At 47.2% G+C, this 13,938-nt stretch overlaps 1 protein-coding gene across 4 annotated transcripts in view; it reads right to left on the bottom strand.

The window, feature by feature from the left end:
• LHFPL2 (LHFPL tetraspan subfamily member 2) overlaps positions 1-13,731 on the bottom strand; it is a 166,793-nt gene extending 153,062 nt beyond the window's left edge. The window contains exon 1 of one of the 4 annotated variants that reach the window (XM_045496457.1): positions 13,337-13,731. The gene's annotated coding sequence lies outside the window, so the exon portion shown is untranslated. Of the gene's footprint in view, positions 1-13,274 lie in introns of all 4 variants that reach the window. The other 3 variants (XM_045496467.1, XM_045496430.1, XM_045496440.1) reach the window with 3 other exon arrangements.
• Positions 13,732-13,938: the final 207 nt, after the last annotated feature.

A 13,938-nucleotide genomic window follows, 5' to 3' on the forward strand; every position in this document is an offset into this window, starting at 1 on the left:
GGTGGCTGGGCTGCAGGATCTCATAACAATCAAGCAAATACGTGTGGTCCAGGGGAACAAGCAATGCTGCAGAGATCCCTAGCACCTTCCCTATACTACAGCCTCCACCTGCACACCCCGGCTCTCCAGCCTCCCCACCCACTCTGTCCATGTGGAACCCACAACTGTGAAGGCTTCATACATGTCCCGCATGGTCTATGTCTCCTGCACTGCACACATAGCTACCCACATTAAGGTAACGGCTCTTGGGGCACCTGGGCGGCTCAGTCAGTTGAGTGTCCAACTTCAGCTCAGGTCATGATCTCACTGTTCGCGGGTTCGAGCCCCGCATCGGTCTCTGCACTGACGGTGTGGAGCCTACTTGGGATTCTCTCTGTCTTTCCCTCTCTCTCTGCCCCTGCCCCCTCTGTTGCTGGCGTGCTCTCTCTCTCTCTCTCTGAAAAATAAATAAAATTTTAAAAATAAATAAAGATAATGACTCTTCTACAGCCTCTCTTATCAGACTGTCAGCTCCCTGGGGGGCTCAATAAGCTTGTGTTGATTAAATGACTGAACACACAGACATACAGACTCACCTAGAATAAGAATTTCAGGCCTGGATTCATCCCTTAACTGTCTCTAGCCCAAACAGGTAAAATGACTTGTCCAAGGTCACAGAGCAAGCTAATGATCACACTACAGGAGTCAGTATAGATGGTTCTCAGTGCTTTCTGACTTTCACAGGCTGTGTGTTCCCACCTTTCCTGGGTACCAGGAAACCAGTACCCCTTAAAGACAAAGGTATTTTGTTTGTAATAGGATGTATTCATTTTTTGTGTGCTTTATTTCAAGACCCTGACTAAGAGCATGAGGGAACATCTTGTGAATCTCAGAATCAGGGGCACCAAGCCCAATCTAAAGACAGAGCAGGGGCTCTAGGAGAAGCAGGGGCAGGAAATGGCTGTGGGTGAGAGTGTGGGTCAGTCTTCGTAGAAGTTCCCAGAGTTCTGGTCCTGAGATGTACTTCTGTGTAACTTCTCTATTAGTTCAGGCTTACTCAGACAGCGGGGGTAAGATAATCTCCCAACCCATCATTATACTTTTCTGAAAACACACTGTATCACTCAAACAAGCTTTGGCTTTGGTAAGAGGGTATCTAAGTTCAGAGTTCACCCAGGAGCTGTGAACTGTTCTTTGCAGACATGACAAGAAGGCATGCATTACAGCACACTTTCTAGGTGGCATGGAGTCTCAGAAGAATCAAGCCCTTCTCAAAACAGACTGGGAAAAAGCCCCTCAGTAGAGGAAGGGAGGTCTCTCCTACTGGCCAATTTCACCTGTTAAGTAGGCACAGAACAGCATCATTTCCTGAGCTTTGCTCTCAAAATTAAACAGACTTTTTAAAGACAGCAAAATAACCCCAAGTACAACTGGGATGTTTAATCTTAATTTCCTTATGTAGATCACCTGGCTTTTCATTACAACTGGTCAAGTATATGGGAAATAGCCCCATTCGATAGAAATATGCCACACACATCATCAAGGCTATTCAAGTCCCTACAACACAGTATGTGTGCGCACACGCAAAGTAAAGAGGGACTAGTTTTGCCTCGGGCCCTTCTAGGTAGCCTGGCTCCTGGTGAGCTGGCCTGCGTACCTGCTGCCTCTAGCTATCCTCTGTGGCACTGCCCTCCTTGTCCAGTGCCCACACTCCACCCCATTAAAGTCAGAGTCCCCTCTCTCATTCCCTGACCTTAGCTGCTTTTGAGAAGCATGTTATGAAATTATTCCTGTTAAGGTATACATAAAAAAAATATGCTACCTGTCCTATACAGATCCTTATGTGTTGAATAGGAATTGTTTAAAGAGAAGTGTTTGGACCAAATTTCTCTAATGATAGAATTTTAGGCAAAACAGTTAAGTGAATTCCACTTTCCTTTTTTTTTTTTTTTTTTTTTTAAATTTTTAATAGATCAAGAAGTTCATCACTCCCGTTCAGCAGTTCCTAGGGGCTTTGATGCTGTCATACATGATTCCAGAAATACCAAGAATCTTCTTAATCTCAGTGACCGTCTTTAACACCAACGACAAGAATCTCTCTGCCAGATGGTACAGGTGTACCAATCAGGAAATCACTAGTAATAAAGGCTCAAATAGCCTCAGATCTCGGGCATGAAGGCTGCTTCTAATGTGCGTTCTGATGGAAATGTAACGGTGTCCAAATCACCAGGCAAGAAACCCTTTTCCACACCCTTCCAATCTCATCACACAGACCATTTCCTACTTCATCTGTTTCACAAACTGACTTGGCCTCTTGCGTGGGGCTGAGATGGACCCTGCATTTGCAGAAAGGGAGGTTAATGTTGATATAATGATACGGAAAGCCCAACTCCTCAACCTGTCAGTTCACCTGGATCAGAACCAAACTGTGGTCTGTGGAGGATGAAGGGCCCCTCCTCATCCATTTCTGGTCAGCATTTACTTAGAAAGGGGACACTCATTATCCCCAGCTGTCTGTCTAAACCAAAGTGGGAGAGGGTGTGGGAAAAGTCAGCTGCAGGACATTCCTAAGACTTCTCCGTAGAGGCCCAAAGCTTAAAGCCTAGAATTTCCAAGCATGCCCAAAAGCACTTAATAGTCAGTGTCTGTAAAACCTTCCTAAAAATAACAGCTTCACAGAACTGAGCTCTTACGCTATTGAAAAAGGACTCTCTGCTTCGGTTCCACCCAAGATAAGGGCCTCTGCAAGAATAAAAGCATGTGTCAAGATAAAAATTAAAGTGATCCCACAGGGACAGAAACCAGTTCTTCACAACCAAGTACCCAAGAGGCCAAGAAAAGAACTTGTAAGGGCATCCATCCCCCAGACATGGTCAACATCACAGGCTCAGATAGATGGGTTTCTAAACTGATGTTTCTTTACACTGGTGTTTCTAGAACCTGCCTGACCATAAGAACTACCTGGAAGCTTTGTTTAAAAGCTATAGATCCCCAGAATCTACTCCAGCCTTATAAAGTCAAAACCTCAGGGGAGAGGTCTGAGAACATCTATATATTCTAGCCAGCTAGCCCAGCAGAATATCAAGCAAGTTTCATAAAAAATGCTCCAAATAAAGTAAGAGGTAACTTTTTACAAAACCCTGTAATTACATTAACTGCAGTTACAGGGCCTATGAGAAAATGCAGGTTTAATTAAAGAAAGGTAAAGCCTTCTTTACCTAGTTAAAATTATGGAATATACTCAACATGCAGTGAGGAAATCAATTTAACTAAAACTTAGCAAAAACAAAACCTGCCCTTTAGCTTAATCGTATCTCACCTAAGAGACCCTCCAGAACGTCCCTGCCCTAAGGACTATGGGGAAACACTGTGCAGCTGCTCCTGGTGGCCATTATGGGTCCTAAGGACAGTGACTAGGCTCAGGGCCCTTGGTCTCAATCCCAATAGAGGCCAGCCCTAGGCAGCAGGCAACCAATTCTAAGTCAGACCCCACAGATGCCTCCTGGTTATCAGACTGTACAGGTTTTAGCCTCCAGCTGACTAGTCCATAGTCGTATCCACGACCCACCTTTGTGTGAGCCTGGCCACATGGAACCAGCAGCATGAGCATGGCAGGAAGCTTGCTAGAAATACAGAATCCCAGGCCCCACGTGGGCCTGCTGAATCCAAATCTACATCTTAACAAGGTCCCAGGTCATTCTTGCACACACTGAAATTTGAGTGTTTTACCCCCACCTGTGGAACACCCAGGTCATCAGCCCACCCGCTTATGCTCCAGACTCTCAGAGGCCTTCTGCCCTCACACTCTTGTCAGTCTTGGTTTGTCTTGGGACCAAACCACCATCAACAGGGTCCAATGACTAATCTGGCAATCCAAAGCCCGACTTTTCAGTAGTTAGAAAGAGGCAGTAAGTACGGATCATCTCTTACATTCTGAAATAGGGAGCCCATTACCATAAATCAATAGAGACAATCCAAAGTCAAACAATACCACGGAATGCTGGCTCTCTTGGTTCCAACACAGTGTTAATGAGGGCAAGGTCACAAGCATGATTAGCTTCCTCTGTATCTTGGCACTGACTCCAACCCTCTAACCTCTGGCCGCCTACACAGGCTGACACACCCCTGGTTACTAAGAAGACTCAGAAGAATGACATGGGGAGGTCTAACAGAGCAGTACCAGTAAATAACTCAAAGAACTTCAATGATTGATGAGCAGAATGTGTCGAGGAACACAACACGCAGCCCAGAGGGATGGCTGACATGGCAGATGACCAGGTCAGAATTCAGAATTATCTGGACAGAAACAGGAAGTCCCATGGTCAAGATTTAAAAAAAATCAAACACACATACATAAGCAAGAGGAATCTAACATGATGGCACTTCTCATTTTAAAATGTTTTAAGGGGCGCCTGGGTGGCTCAGTTGGTTAAGCGTCCGACTTCAGCTCAGGTCACGATCTCGGGGTCCGTGAGTTCGAGCCCCGCGTCGGGCTCTGGGCTGATGGCTAAGAGCCTGGAGCCTGCTTCCCATTCTGTATCTCCCTCTCTCTCTGCCCTGCCCCCGTTCATGCTCTCTCTCTGTCTCAAAAATAAATAAACATTAAAAAAAATTTTTTTTTAAATAATAAATAAAAAAAATAAAATGTTTTAAAACATGCCAGTTGTGTTGACTAATACACCTGCTGAGAAAGCTAACCAATTTACTGTTAGGGTCCACCAGTCTGGTTTCCAGACCAAGGAAGTAGTGGTCCCTCTGCAGCATAGCTCATAAGACTATCCTAAACAGGCCCCCAGCCACCTGTCCACACAGATGAACACACAACCTATCACACTTTTTCATCACCACTACCAATTGTGTTCTTATAATAAAGTGTGGCCTCCTTACCGGGCTATAGCTCTTTTAGGCCCTGAGTTATAGTTTAAACATTCCACACATCAGCTTAGCTCCTTCGAAGCTGTCGTTTCTTTACTAATAGAGAAAAGAACTACAGGCCTAAGCACCATCTTGAAAAAACACATAAACAGACAGGACAACCTAAGCACACTCATTTACCGAAGGATTCAGATCAAAAAGACCTACCATCGCCTGTTTAAGCCAGCACACTACGCTACCTAGTACAGTATAAATCCATGCAGAATTAGTAATTAGGCCAGTAAATTATGAGCTTCTAGTACAGAAGAACCTTGAAAGGACTACTATAAAAATGAGCAAATGACAGAGTAGGTATCTATTTAGACATACTTCTATGTGGGATCATCATCTAGGAATAGACCGCCATTACAAAAATTGGATGTGATTTTAGACTGTTTTTAAAGATGTCAGGGCGCCTGGGTGGCGCAGTCGGTTAAGCGTCCGACTTCAGCCAGGTCACGATCTCGCGGTCCGTGAGTTCGAGCCCCGCGTCGGGCTCTGGGCTGATGGCTCAGAGCCTGGAGCCTGTTTCCGATTCTGTGTCTCCCTCTCTCTCTGCCCCTCCCCCGTTCATGCTCTGTCTCTCTCTGTCCCAAAAATAAATAAACGTTGAAAAAAAAAAAATTAAAAAAAAAAAAAAAAAAGATGTGACCCATGTTTTTTTTAAGTCTGTATTGAATACCCAAGTAATAGTCATTTATAAAGACAAAAACACTGCTTACTGGTACAGCTTGCAGTTCCCAGACTATCCATTATTTTTAATTCCAGAATATTTGGTCTCTACAAGCAAGAGGAAAAAAAAAAAAAAAGGAGTTGAAAATTGTTAAGAGGTTAATTTGTCCTCAATATGTATGTGCTATGCACCACTTACCTAAAGATTAAACAACCCTACTGTCCATGCAGTTACAACCATCCTTAAACAACTGGCTAACTGCCTGAAAACTGGAAAACAACATGTGAAATCCAGCCCAACTGCAGCCTGTCCCAGGAGAAGGGAAGCTTGAACCCCAGGTGCCCTTGACAGCACAGCTCAGTGTGGAAAGAAAGAAAATGCTGAACGAAAGAATCAGTAGAGGAAAAAGAGCCCCTCTAATTTTCCAGGCATGTGCAGGGGTTGCTGCTAAAGGGATATTTAAGATCTCACTGCTGGTTTGGGTTGTACTGAACACTGAAACAATTTTTAAAAAGAAAGAATCCCAACATGTCAGTATAGCACATATTTAATTCAGTACTTATCAGATTTGATTTGAGACTTCTTATCAGACAGCCATTTACACACCTAGATGTATAAGTGAAACACCTCTCAAATCACATTTACAATGTTTATAAAAACATACAAAATATACACTAAGGAGTCGGCTTCTGTATAGTTCTGAGAGAGCTGTCCCACTCTGGCTGTGGGTCACAGCACCTAATCACGGTTGTATTCCCTAGCCTCCCAGTATGAGCAACTACAATTATAGCAAATACGAATTTTAATTCTTTTTAAAGACAAAAACCTCCTTTACAATGGATGCACCACAGATGTAAGGAGAGGTACGGTGTTGTGGCGAACATGTTTACATACACACACATACACACACACACACACACACACACACACACACACACAGACCCACCAACTCTTTTGCTCTGGTTTTAAAAGTAACAAGCTATTGGGGCGCCTGGATGCCTCAGTTGGTTAAGCATCTGACTCATGATTTCAGCTCAGGCCATGATCTCATGGTTGTGAGAGCAAGCCCCACATCAGGCTCTGCACTGGGCATGAGGCCTGCTTGAGATTCTCCATTTCCCCACACCCCTCTGCCCCTTCCCCACTCTCTCTCAAAATAAATCAATACACATTTAAAAAAAAATTAATAAAAAAGTAACTGCTATTTACAGAAAATCTGAAAATATTACAGAAAACAGAAAAATAAAGAAAATAACTACTCACTTGTAATAACCAGACCAAGGCGAACAGTTAAAATTTTAGTCTACATCCTTCGAATCTGTCTATGGCTACCAGCTTTCCTTCCGATGGCACCCCAGTTAAGCAGGCAAGGGTGAGGGGAGATGTTCTTGGTCATTACACAGACTGACAATCATTAGTCACCCCCACTGGCCTTACCCTAGATCCACAGCCGTAAGGGGAGTAATAGCTGTGCACAAATCAAATAGCATGCCTGCAATTTAACAAGCATTCACTGGGGTCTATTTTGCACACTTTTAATTATTTCACAAATGAATGAAATTCATAGTAACAGCAATAGCCCTGGAGGGCCAGATGGTAACTTCAAAAAAAGAAGGTGGATAAGCCTCTCCTTCGTGGACATGAAAACAAAAGTTAGTTCTCACAATATAAGGTCTCATGGCACCTATGGATTCGGAGGCTTCTCCTTTGTCTTGTAGACAGCCACCTTCTCCCCGTGTCTTCTCACAGGGGCCGGGAAAGCCTGACCACCCTCTCTAAGGGGAGAAAATTAGTGTTGGGGAGAAAGGGTGTATGGAGTATTTGGAAATAAAGACCTGGGAACCCCAAGTGTGTGTGGAGCTCCCTACCAGCAATCCAGGGATGGCTGCAAGTCTGTGCACTTATAGGATGAGAGATATTCAGCCCATAATCAAATATCCTTAGTTCCACAAACAGGGATGCTTTAAAAGGCCACATATTCACTGTTATAACATCCTAGCTTCATACATTAGCCTAGGCTGCAAATCCTCAATGTATTACCCGTAAGTTGCCAAAAGCCAGGAAACCTGGTGACATCATTGAACCATTCTCTGTACATACAGAAGACACAAGGAAAGAACTGCTTTTACAGCTAATGACACCTCAGCAATTGTTAAACTTTGCAATGAACCCGCTGAAACCCTCAATATTCTTCAAATACCATAATTGACTACAGAATTCAGTACTTATTATTTTAGAAACCATGTGAAGAGTTTTAAAAGTGAGTTTGGTTGTGATGTCCTAAATGGAACCGCAACAATTCACCCAAGTAAACACCTCTGTAGTCTTACTCAATTTTGATGAAAGTATTTTTTAAATAGGGTCCAAAACACCACTTAATCAACAAATGTAGTATCAAATCAAAATCAGAACCTACAGGAGGAAAACTCAAATACACTGAGGTTCTTCCTTCTTACCTGGCAAATCTCAAAGTCAAAGTTGGGAACTTCTCTTGACCTACCTGACGATATTACAGTTTAACTAAGAAAACACACAGATAACACACCTCTATGTTCAGTACTTTCTAGATGTGCACAAAACTACTTTACTTCCTCAGCAAATAAAGGTCATCTTACATTTTCTTAAACACAACACATACCTGTGTAATAATCGGTCCAAGCTGCTATAACAAAATACCAGAGACTGGATAATTTAAACAGTATTTATTTCTCGCTGTTCTAGAGGCTGGGAGTCCAAGGTCAAGGCACTGTGAGATTTGGTTCCTGATGAGAACCCTCTTACAGGTTTGCAATGACAGCCTCCTCTCTGTGGTGGAGAGAGAGCTGATGTGCTCTGATCTCTCTTTCTCTTTGGGTAAGGACACTACTCCACCAGGGAGGTCCAGACTCACGACCTCATCCAAATCTAATCACCTCCCAAAGACCCCACCTCCAAATACCACCATGCTGGGGGTTAGGGTTTCCACATATGAACTTGGGGAAGAACATGGTCTATAACGTATGTGTGTATGTGTGTGTCTGTGTGTGTCTGTGTTGGGGGAGTGGTAATCAATTTCACCAGTTATACATCCTAGCTACTTAAGTATGTTCACAGCCATTCTACATATATTCCTTTCAATGATCCCAGTTCAAAGTAACATAAACAGATATCACCAGGTCTGTAAAATAACAGTGAGAGACTGGTCATTTAAGGCCAAGGTCAGAGGTTTAATTATCCCAGTGAGGCCTGTTGCAAGGATAAAAGAGAAAAATTCAGTTACAAGTATACAGATCACTCCCATCCTGAGCACTGTTTAGTAAATCTCAACAATACAGGCAACTACTTGCCACTACTATAAAAACAACTCCATCTTTCATCTCTACTCCAGACTCTCTTCCTGCCCGTGTTTTCAGCTCTCTGCTGGACATCTCTCCCTGGAAGGCTCACAGTTCTGTTTGGGATCCAACTGAACTCATTACTCCGTACCATCTCCTCAAATTGAAGTTCCCCACAGTTGTTCACCTCAGTGAATGGTGCCATGACCACACCAGTCACCCTGGACTCCCTCTTGGTGTCCACAACTGAGAGAAGACCCAGGAAGGGTAAGCAATGTCTCCCGACCTCTCCCTCTCCAAGTCCCTCAAGGATTCCCACACTAGCCTCTCAGCTCAATTTCTGTCCCCACTCTGGTCTCCTTGTCACCCAACCCACCTCATGGCCACCAAGTTCTTTCTAAAGCACTACAAAACAAGTCATTTACCTGCTGCAAGTTCTCTTTCAGCCAGCTTTAGAGACGAAGTTCAGGTTCCTCAGCTCAGCACCCAACCCCAGCACCCTCAGGTACTTCCCTCTCGACCTTGCCTCCATACACACGACTACTATCAGAGCCCTACCTGCCTTATACCTTTGCCAGCCTTCTAGACTCCAAACGTGTGATTATTACTGCATCATGTATTAATGTCTTTTTAAAAGTAATAAAAAAGAAAACCAGGAACCAAGTATCCACTCTTCCTTTTCCTCCTTCAGCCACGCCTTATACAGCAAGAGAGAGTGAGGTGTCTCAAGTGCCACACCAGATTCTTCCCTGGACACACCTGGGTTTTACAGGGTGATGACCAGAAGTGACCTTTAATTCCTTCTTTGTCTTTCTAAGGCTCAGAAATCTCACTTTTGAGAAAGAAACTCTTTGTTTTCATGGCATGTTGGCTGATGGTTCTCCTCACCCACTACCCAAATGGACACAGACTTGTATTAAGCACAGAAGAAATAGTCTCTTTCTCCCTTATCCCGAGGGAGAACCCATAAGCCCAGCTGCCCCCATCACTACCCGCAGCCAGGTCCCTTCGCTCTGAGCAGGCTGGCTTGTGGAAGGGAAGCACGCCCAGTGCTCTGCTTTCCCAGTACAGGCTCTCTGAAATCATAAAAGGAGTTTCCCGGGTTGATGGAGGTCCCTTGCACACGGAGTTTGCTTCTCCAACTAGCACGCGTGCACTGGGAGGGAGGAAGCCCGCTCTTGGTTCTCGCTATGTCACCAGAGGCCAGAACAGAGCCCAGCCCATGGGACAGGCTTCATGGGTATTTGCTGAATGACAGGGTAAAACAGTGGATGAATGACCAAATAGGCGGTCCTCCTAAATTAGAAGAGCAGTATACAGGATAGTTGCCCTGCTCAAGAACTAGTGTTTTGCTAAGAACGCCTTTTGTTCACTTAGCCGTTAGATACAACCTTAATAAAAACTGGCCAGTGTATCCTTAATCCCAAAACATGCCTTAACCATTGCTTTTTGGAACAAATTCTAGAGATTGGATATTCACTGTATCTTTCCAAGAGCAGTATGCATGGAGTAAAATGTTGCTTTTAGGATTCCCAAAGAGGCATGCACCTTGCCCACTGCTGGTTTGTTTTTTTTTTGTTTTTGTTCTCTCAAACATGGACCAGAAACCTGAGAACCTGCCATCACAGAGTCAGTGAGGCCTGCAGTTGCACACCCACACCTGTGCTCTTGCCCTCAGAGCCAAACACAGCCTGTGCTACACTCTCCAGAACTGGAGTCCCAGAGAAGGCTGACCACAATGGGCCAAAAGAATGCGGCATGTAAGTTCTAGAAAGATCAAGTGTTTCTGCCTGTGGGCTGCCCGAGGCAGGGGTACAGCCTCAGCTCAGGGTCTGCCTGAGGCAGCCACAGCTTACTCTAAATCAGGTATCCATTCCAGCTCTTTGAATGGCACTGCTTTTTCCAGGGCATTTGAAATACTTGACAACCATCATTAATGTTTTCTGAGCACTTAGCAGGAGGCACCAAATCCTATGCAAAAGTAATCCTAGTTAATCTTCAAGGTTAGTCTTTGACTTGAACTCTTACTGCCACCAATTCATAGATACAGAAACCAAGGCTGAGAGAAATTAAATAACTTGTCCAAGGTTCAGATAGTAAGTGGCACCTCTAGGAACTCAACAGTACCAGTCTGGGTCCTCCTGGGGTTTAGCCTCCTCCTTTGTCAATTTAAAGTTAAGAAGCTGTATACAATGTTCATTAAAAAAGACTATGTAGGGGCGCCTGGGTGGCTCAGTCGGTTAAGTGGCCAACTTCGGCTCAGGTCATGATCTCGCGGTCTGTGAGTTCGAGCCCCGCGTCGGGCTCTGTGCTGACAGCTCAGAGCCTGGAGCCTGTTTCAGATTCTGTGTCTTCCTCTCTCTGACCCTCCCCCGTTCATGCTCTGTCTCTGTCTCAAAAATAAATAAACGTTAAAAAAATTTTTTTTAAATAAAAAAGACTATATACTTTTCATACATTGTTTCTCTGTCTTCTCCTTTGGAATTTTCCTTCCTGCCCTGCCTGCTCTGTGCAGTGAAATCTCTTTCTTTAATTCATCACTCTACACATCTTTGTAAGCAGGTTCCATCAATTTTGAGCCCATCTACACGCATGAACAGTACACATTACTTTTTCCAGAAGGGATCGCTTTGCTCTCATCCACAAAGAGCCTTTTTCCTAACTAAAGACAAATTACTGGTTCGTGTATCATGATTCAAATTATATTTGAGAATGTTCATTTGCAGTGTAATTATTCTTCCTAATTGGACTGCTCTAAAGACAAATGATTCTCCCTCTCCACCCCCATCATCTCCTGCAACACACCGTGTCTTCTTTCCTGGCATTTTATAAAATGTTCGCCGCACCCTTTGCAAACCACAACCAGACACACTACCTGCTCTCTGTGTGACCACTTGGAAAAAATAGCATTATAACATAATAGTAGTATGACTTCAAACCCCTCAAATATTTCACCAGCATGAGATTTCTGACACAGATTAATAACAAGCCTATCACAGTATGACAGCAAAAAGAAATGGTCATCTTGGGTTTTATTTCTTTTCTCTGTCTTCAAGACATTTAATCTGCCTACTAGCATGTGCTCCCTATCTCCTAAATTTGAAAAGAAGTCGTTTTTTAAAGAACAACAGGAGAAAAGAATCAGAAACACGCAGGAAAGGGCAACGCCAAAGAAATTAGCATCGATCCTGGCTTTAACCTGGCGGGGGTGGAGCTCTCAAGCTCGAGAGGGAAGCAAAAGCAACGTGCCCATGATAAACGGTCCTTCGAACTTGGTTACTCAGGTTTAACTCTCTGGGACCGGGCTCTAACAGTTCCCTTCCCCTTCCCCCTCACATCTCTCCTCCCTCTGGCTCAAACCCACTCTGGTCCACAGGGGCTGCTTTGCGATTTCCAACAGAAGTTCTACTTTCACATGTGGGTCACCGATGGCAACCTCCACGCACGCACACAATCACAGAGAGAAAACGGGAAATACAGGAAATGGTCCGGGGCGGCGGGGGGGGGGGGGGGGGGGGGGGGGAGTGAAGATGGGGGTGGGGGATAAGACTTTGTCTTCACTCTCTTTTACTCCCACTGAAACGGCTCGCGCACTCCCCTGAAACTCAGGACGCTCCTGGATTAAGAGAAAAGTTGAATGGGATCGAAGAAAAACCCTTTTGCTGTTCTGAATTCAAAGAACACCAGACCACTGAATGGAAGGGAAAAAAGGGGGGGGGGGGGGAATCTGAGCCTAAAAACATCCCGAAACAAGTACACAGTCTCCTCCAGTTCTTTACCCCATCTCATGGGCTCAACCCACTCATCCCAGATGTAGTCTTCCCCACTACACGCCCACCTCCTCCAGCAGGCACCCCAAATCACTGCGCTGCCCACAAAAATGCAGCCCATATCTGAAAAGCAGCTGACGTCTGTGGCCGGCGTGACCCACACGCCACACACCAGGCCCCACGCGGGCGACCAGGGGGCAACCAGCCAGCGACCCCTACCCCCCGAGGCGCGGTACCAGGCGCGCAGTGCCCGGCGCCGAGCTGCGCCCAAGACCCGTGCGCCCTGGGTGCCCGCGGGAATGGCCGGACGAAGCCCGTCGGTGGCGGCGGGAGAGCTCGGCTCACGCCGGCTTCCCGGCAAGTCGCCGTTCCAGGCACAATTTTTCCACTTCTGCTGCCGGCAGCCGCGGCGGTGAGAGCAGAAACAGCCGATCCCTCCCATTCCCAGCCCCCGACACCCGTCCCAGTCCCGGGGACGGTCCTCTTCCCTCCCGGCGGGTTCCGGGAGCGCGGGAGCGCGGTTCCCGCGCCAGCCGCCGCGCACACAGCCCCGGCTCCGCCGGCCGCGACGGTTCCGCCAGCGCCCGGGCTGGGTACCCCCTCGCCGGCGCCGCCCGGCCCCACCTGGCCGGGGCTGCGGGCTCTCCCTCCTGCAGCACGCGCGGGGCCCGGCGACTCCAACTCACCCGGCCCGGCTCTGCGTCTCCGGCCCCGAGCTCGCAGCCTTCCCCCGCCGGGGCTTTCCGTTACGCCTCCTCGCAGCCAGCCGCTCCGGGAGGGAGGAGGCGGCGGGAGGAGCGGGCGAGGGAGGGGAGGGGAGAGGAGAGGGTCCCCGGGTGGGGGAGGAGGCGAGGCGAGAGTGCCGAACTCGGCCGCCGCCGGCGGGGCTAGCGAGGAGGAAGGAGAGAGAGGGGCGGGGGCAGAGAAAGAAAAAGGCCGCCGAGCCTCCCTGCCCAGGACCCGGCCCCGCGCCGCAGCCCAGTCACCCTCGCCGCCCGGGTCCCGCTCTCGGGCCGGGAGTCCGGGGGGAGGGGTCGGGGCCCGGGGCTCTCCCGGCGCGGCGCGCGGGCGGGGCGGGGCGGCCGGGGGCTAGGCGGGGGCGGTGGCGGGCCGACGAGGCCCGGCCTCCGGAGGGGAGTGTCCTGCGGGGCCCGGGAGGCTGTTGGCGAAAGGGGATCCCCGGGAGGAGGGGCAGAGGCCCCGGGGCCTGGGAGCGGGTCACTGCGCCCGCCGGGTGGCGGCGGCGGCGGCGCCTCCTGGAATCCTGCGGGGGACCCCGGGGCCGCGG

This window comes from Leopardus geoffroyi, chromosome A1 (assembly GCF_018350155.1).
Source record: "Leopardus geoffroyi isolate Oge1 chromosome A1, O.geoffroyi_Oge1_pat1.0, whole genome shotgun sequence".
Lineage (NCBI taxonomy): Eukaryota > Metazoa > Chordata > Mammalia > Carnivora > Felidae > Leopardus > Leopardus geoffroyi.